The sequence below is a fragment of the Canis lupus genome, chromosome 19 (genome assembly GCF_003254725.2).
Source record: "Canis lupus dingo isolate Sandy chromosome 19, ASM325472v2, whole genome shotgun sequence".
In the NCBI taxonomy this organism is placed as follows: Eukaryota; Metazoa; Chordata; class Mammalia; order Carnivora; family Canidae; genus Canis; species Canis lupus.
This window is the reverse complement of record NC_064261.1, coordinates 40,155,482-40,161,669: the sequence shown is the minus strand read 5'-3', so window position 1 is coordinate 40,161,669 and position 6,188 is coordinate 40,155,482. Positions and strand designations below refer to the sequence as shown.

Here is a 6,188-nt window from a genome sequence, read left to right as displayed (position 1 = left end):
TTCTACTGACTATCCTCCTTCCCTGTTTTACTCTCCCTGTTCCCTCATTCCTCTTTCTCTGATCACCTCTCAAATAAACTACCTGCCTGCAGGGCTTACTCTCAAACTTCTGCTTTTAAGGGAAACCAAACTAAATTGGTGGGATCAAAGGAAGGAAGAAAGTAAGAAGGTAATGAATAAATTACTTGATGTGTATTAATTTACTGATGGGACTCAGTTAATAGGAAAGAATTCTTTCTACCCAGATACTTGACTATGAGTTCCTTGTATGAGAAAAATGGATGCCTGTTAAGTGATCCCTATACCAACCAGGCACATATACCACCCACCCCCCCAATAATTTCTAGACCTTTAGGCAAATAGAAGCTAAAATTTGATATCTGACCAACATGGTATGATATGCCATGGATATCCTAAATCCATTTTGAATATTTCAGGCAGCAGGAAGATGAGCATTCTACTGGGCATATTGCCTCCTTTGGATGCTTGTAAAACCAGAGGAGAGGAGCTCTGAGATTAGCATGCCATCAACTTGATCCAATAGGCACCCAGTGTGTGGCCAGGATCTGCTGCTGTATGGAGTAAACAAATGTCATGGAAAGGTCTCAGAAACCATCAGGAGACATGTGATCATCATTTGAGGACTTTTGAGAGCTCTGTAGCCTTAGGGTACAAAACCTCCCACTCTACATGCTTCAGGGGAGTTTCCTATTACCTTTTATGTCCCATGTGTAGTAGGCAGTTAGTCAAAATTTGATGAACTAATTGAAGCAGATGTTTATTGTCCCATTGCCTTAGAGCTCAGTCTTAAAGAATGGTGGTAATGATGCTGGTGATGGCTGCCATTTATTGAATACTTGCTCCCTAGTCCCCTCATTTGGCAGTTAAGGAAACAAAAGCCCAGAGGGATGAAGTGTCTTGCCCAAGCTGGTCATTGACAATGCTGGAACTTTGTCTCCCAAGCCAATATTTGTTCCATTAATCTTTGTGTCTGCTATACTAATGTGCAAATGAGAATTAAAACTTAGGGATTTCCATGATCCATGCCATCTTAAGATTATATATGGGACTACAAATTATCCTTTCTCCCATAAAGAAAGATGAGGAATTCTCTCCAGTCACTCTGAGCATATATAGTGTAAAACAGAGTACCAGTCCATGGGCATAGTCATCAGCCTTTTGGGCAGAGCCTCAGACTGGAGGGATAAAAACCCTCAACCAGTCACCTCTAGTGACCTCTAGGATGTCTAGTGACCTCAATTTGACTTGCAAATGGAATTACCATTTTCTATTGTGCCATAACATGAAAACTTTGGAAGAATTATCTTAACAAGCATAACTGGTTTACTGAACATTCTGGAAAGTCTCAATAGAGTACAAGTATGAAATAGTTTTATTTTTCTCATCCACAGTTGTCTTCTGCATGCACTTCCAAATCACCTCTGATTCAATTTGAGCAGATCCAATACCTTTCCAAGCACTTCTAGTTAAAAAAAAAAAAACAAACAAACAAAAACAAGTTCCATTCTGGGATAGACTCCCCTTTTGCTTTTAAAAAGCACAATCCAGGGGCACCTGGGTGGTTCTGTTGGTTAAGCATTTAATTCTTGATTTTGGCTCAGGTCGTGATCTCAGGGTTGTGAGATCAAGCCCTGGGTTAGGCTCTGTGCTGGGCATGGAACCTGCTTAAGATTCTCTCTCTCCTTCTCCTCTGTCCCTCTCCACCTCTCTCTCTCTCTCTCTCTCTCAAAATAAATAAATAAATAACCAAAAACACACTCCAGTATAAATCTTAACTTGAATCACATATACAATTCAAAGTTTCCAACTTGCTCTTTGCTCAGGTCCAACCTTTGGGTCAAGATCAAAAGTGAAGAGGGTATGGTCTGTTTTTTATCTTCTTCCTCCATCTCTTCTCTCTTCTTTTTCTGACTCTCACTGGGCAGGAAGGAAGGAAAGTCAAAGAACAAAAAAAAAAAAAAAAAAGAGAGAGAATTTTACTTAGCTGTATGAATTGTTGTGATTCCTTATGGGCTGGCTATCAATGCCCCAATGGGCAGAGGCGTTTCAGTGCTGGCTCTCTCACGGGCTACAGGAGTGGGTTTTTTGTGGGTGCCTTTCTACTGCCCTCACATGGGGATGCACTCTGGCTAACCTCCTGAACACCTCCCTCCACTCCTACCCCAGATGGGACATCCATAATATTGTATCCTGACCAAGTTGTCTGACAGGATACAATGAGAAGGTCCAACCCAGTATTTTCTGCAATAAGCACTTGACCTACAGAAAACTCACTCATACCTATTGAGTCAAGTGCAGTGTGCAAGCTGCCCTCTCTCCTTACCTTGTTACTAGGGCTGCTCAGACAACATCTAGGACTTTGGGACTCTCAAGTCAGTAAGGAGACATGGTTGCATTTCCACATTGCCCTCTAAGTCCCAGGATATGTATCAAGCCAGAGAGGGCTTTCTCTATAATACTCTCTCAGCTGCAAAGTGGCCCAGAGAAGACTCAAGGTTTCTCCACATGTACCCAGCGAGGTGGACATGGAGTACTAGTCTCCCCTTCTTGCAGACACTTACCAATCTCTAGAAGTAGTGCTCTCTTTTGACTTGAAAGAGCAGAGGGTAAAAGTCTCCTCTAAGTCTACAATCGACAACTCACATCCTTCCCCCTTTCTAGTCTTCTTTTTAGGCTGGAGGAAGTACTATGGTTTCTGTCATTTTTCTGTGTTGTATTCTTTGGTTTGTTCAGTGGACCATATCCACTCTCCTCTTTATAACATAGTGTTATTTGTTGACTGCTATTCTCAATGTTGAAGTTTTATATAAAATTCTGGCATAAAGATAATGCCTATTAGAAGAAAGTTTGTATTTAGAAATATATAAAAGGAAATATACCCTAAAAGAAATGTTATCCTTTGGGTAAAGCCAAAAAAAAAAAAAAATGAGAAGAATCTGTAAACTAAACACACAACATTCTCTGTCAAATGCTTTCCAGGTACTTGAAAGAAACCTAAGCTATCCAAAGAAAGGTTCATCAGTGGTGCATAAACCCTACTAGAAGAGTTGGGCTCCTTGGTTTGATATGCACCCTAACAATTTCCCTTCCTCTTTCTTTCCCCAATTGCCAGACATCCATAGGTGCCACCTAAGCTCCTAATATCTGAATCAAGGGTCACAAGCTTGGTTATCCACTTTGAACACGTTTCTGCCGCTCAAACTTGGCAACTCTACACTGTTCTCTTACTTGTCCAGTTTCCAGGCACCACTCTCCTACTTCGGGCACAGATCCATAGGACTGGTCAGCTCAGATGCCCACCCCCTCCCTGCCATTTTGCCACAGGACCCTCCTGAATCTCCACAAGATCCTTGATTCTCAATCTTCTCTCTATAACAGTTTTAAGATTAAAGAAGATTAAAGTTCTTCTTTGGGCTGGGGAGAACAAAACAAGACACAAAGAGATACCACACTTACTAGCAGTCACAAAGCAGCTTTTGCCTGAAATACTCTAGGTCAAAATGAAGAAAAATGGCTGACTGAAATTTAGGTCAAAATGAAGAAAAATGGCTGACTAAAATTAATCAACAAAACGTTATGTCTCCAAATATTCACCATATTCATGTGACTATAGAACACAGTTTAGCACTTGTCACTGATCTTGTGAATTAATTTTAAAAGCTGATTTTTTTACTGAATTTGACTATTCAGTTATTTATCTATTCTTATTCTCAAAATGCTCTTGCTTCTAGCATGGGGGAGTGAAGCAGACTGTTCTGTGGTCTTATTTTGTGCCTAGGGCTGGAGCAGGCACTTTGCATGTGCTCTCATGGGAACCGAGGAAAAAGATTCCTCTTTCTTTGTCCCTTCTCAGCTTAAAGCCTTTTGCACCTTGCAAGTATTTTAGGTGTTTCATACTAATACTCAAGCCTCATCAGAAACACAATGCCAGCTTTAATTTTTTTTGGTTGTTGAACCTAGCGCCAAGAGCAAGTCAGGAGGATGGCTTCGAATCATGTTTTATTTATGCGGAGGAATAAAAATACACTCATGCGAGTGAAGGGTGAGATGCAACACGAGGCAGTGCATTTTTACAAGGCAAGAGGAAGCTTTGATTTACTTCCCATTCACTAAAACTTTATGGCTTCCTCATCAAATGAGACAGGTTGCTTTCTGTCTCTTAGACGGTAAATATGGTTAATGTGCTGAGCAGTGGTGCACCCGCTCTCAGGCTGTTTATTAAGAACAGGAGTTATTTAGTGACTCTTCCTTTGTCATGAAGATGAGTCCCTGAGAGATCATTGAGGGTCCTGGAAATGATGCACTATTGCCTGAAAAGACTACTGGATAACAGATGTAAGAAGAGGTATATAAGACACTCCTCATTTCTGAAATCTTCCTCCATTCTGGAAGTAGAATATTCTTGAACTTCCAGTGGCAAAGCACTATTATTCAGTTCTTCTTATTAACATCTTCTGAGTCCACAGAAGTGGGACACAAAAGCAGTAGTAAAGAGGAAATGAATGGTGGCTTTGGCCATTACCGATGTGCAGCCATGGACAATTCATTGTTTTATTAGAAAAGTCTGGATCAACTTAAGTTCAAGTTTAGAAAGAGGTGGGCCCAAGGGACACACAGAGCAGTCAGAGTTCTAGGGATTTCATGCTTTACAGCAGTACTGGCCAAAATGTGTGCCGCGTAGCAATTTTCAATTTTTTTAACAGATAGATTAAAAAACAAAGTAACAAAATAGTTGAAATTAATATTAATAATATATTCTCTTTAACTCAGTATATTCTGATAGTGGCATGTAGTTAGCATAAAAAATATTTATGGGGTAGTTTACTTTTTTTCATATTTTTATGGACTGTATGTCTCCCCACTAAGCCTGTATGTTGAAATTCTAACTCCCTATGGGATAGTACTAGGAGGTAGAGCCTTTGAGAGATGATTAGGCCTAGATGAGGTCATGACCCCCATGATGAGATTTGTGCCCTTAAAGGAAGAGGAAGAGAGACAGAGACAAGAGCCTCCTCTCTCAGTCACGTGAGGAGGACACAGCAAGAAGACAGGAAGCAGCCCTTACCCAAACACCAGATCTGCCAGCACCCTGATCTTGGGCTTCCAGCCTCCAGAACAGAGAAGAATAAATGCTTGTTGTTTAAACCTAAGATAAGATGTTATAGCAGGCTGAACTGATTAAGACATCCACTAAGCATTCAAAACAGACCGTCTCACCTTGGGCTAGCCACATTTCAAGAGCCCTATAACCACATGTGGCTAGTGGCTACCACACAGAACAGTGCAGCTGTACAGCAGTGCTGCTCAAACTCTAACATTGATAGGAATAACCTAAGATCTTGTTAAAATACTAGTTCTGATTCTGATTCCACAGGCCAGGGTAGAACCTGAGATTCTGGGTTTTTCCAGAAGCTCTCAAGTGCTACCACTGCTGATAGTTCATGAACTACATTTTGAGTAGCAAGGAATTAGAGAGAATACCCTTGAGTAGTGTGCTGGCACTGGCTCATGAGAGCTGATTATGTGAGTCTTTTCCTACATCCACATTCAGTGATGTCACCCTCGTAGCTCAAAATCAGCCATATTGGAGGATTTATACAAGAGAAACTGGCAAATAATGCAAAAACAGGGCATTACTGTATCTGCAGAGCCAGTTGTTGAACATTTACCAGGACTGCTGCTCCTGGTCCAATGCGGAATTCAAAATTGCTGGCTCTTTTCTCAGTAATGGCATTGTGCACCTCTCTTCTCCTCTTCCTCCTCCTTCTTATCTATAATGATTTTTTTATAGTTAAGATTTGCTATTCATATACTTTTTTAAAAATACACAAAAGAAGTACACAACATTTAGATAGGGGATCTGCTTCCAGTAAATGTTATGCCGTGAATTAACTTTGTAATCTAAACATATGTTTCAATTCTGTCATTTTCTCCACCTATATGATGAATGTAAACACATTTTCTCTACCTGCTTAAGGTACATATTTGAAGAATAAGGTAAAATGATATCTTTGATTTTCCAGGTGACTTGACACAAATCCAAGGAAAACAATGAAACTGACTAGCTACCTCAATCACCAAGAGCACCATTGCTCTAGTGTGGTCAGGTTCTCTTTCAGGCTAGAGCTTTTATCATGGACAGAGAGATCTTCAGTTCTGAGTGACAC

At 40.5% G+C, this 6,188-nt stretch overlaps 1 long non-coding RNA gene across 1 annotated transcript in view; it reads right to left on the bottom strand.

The window, feature by feature from the left end:
- Positions 1-338: 338 nt before the first annotated feature.
- Positions 339-6,188, bottom strand: part of LOC125753060 (uncharacterized) — a 144,417-nt gene continuing 138,567 nt past the window's right edge. The window contains exon 7 of the long non-coding RNA XR_007403971.1: positions 339-1,938. This is a non-coding gene — a long non-coding RNA (uncharacterized LOC125753060). The remainder of the gene's footprint in view (positions 1,939-6,188) is intronic.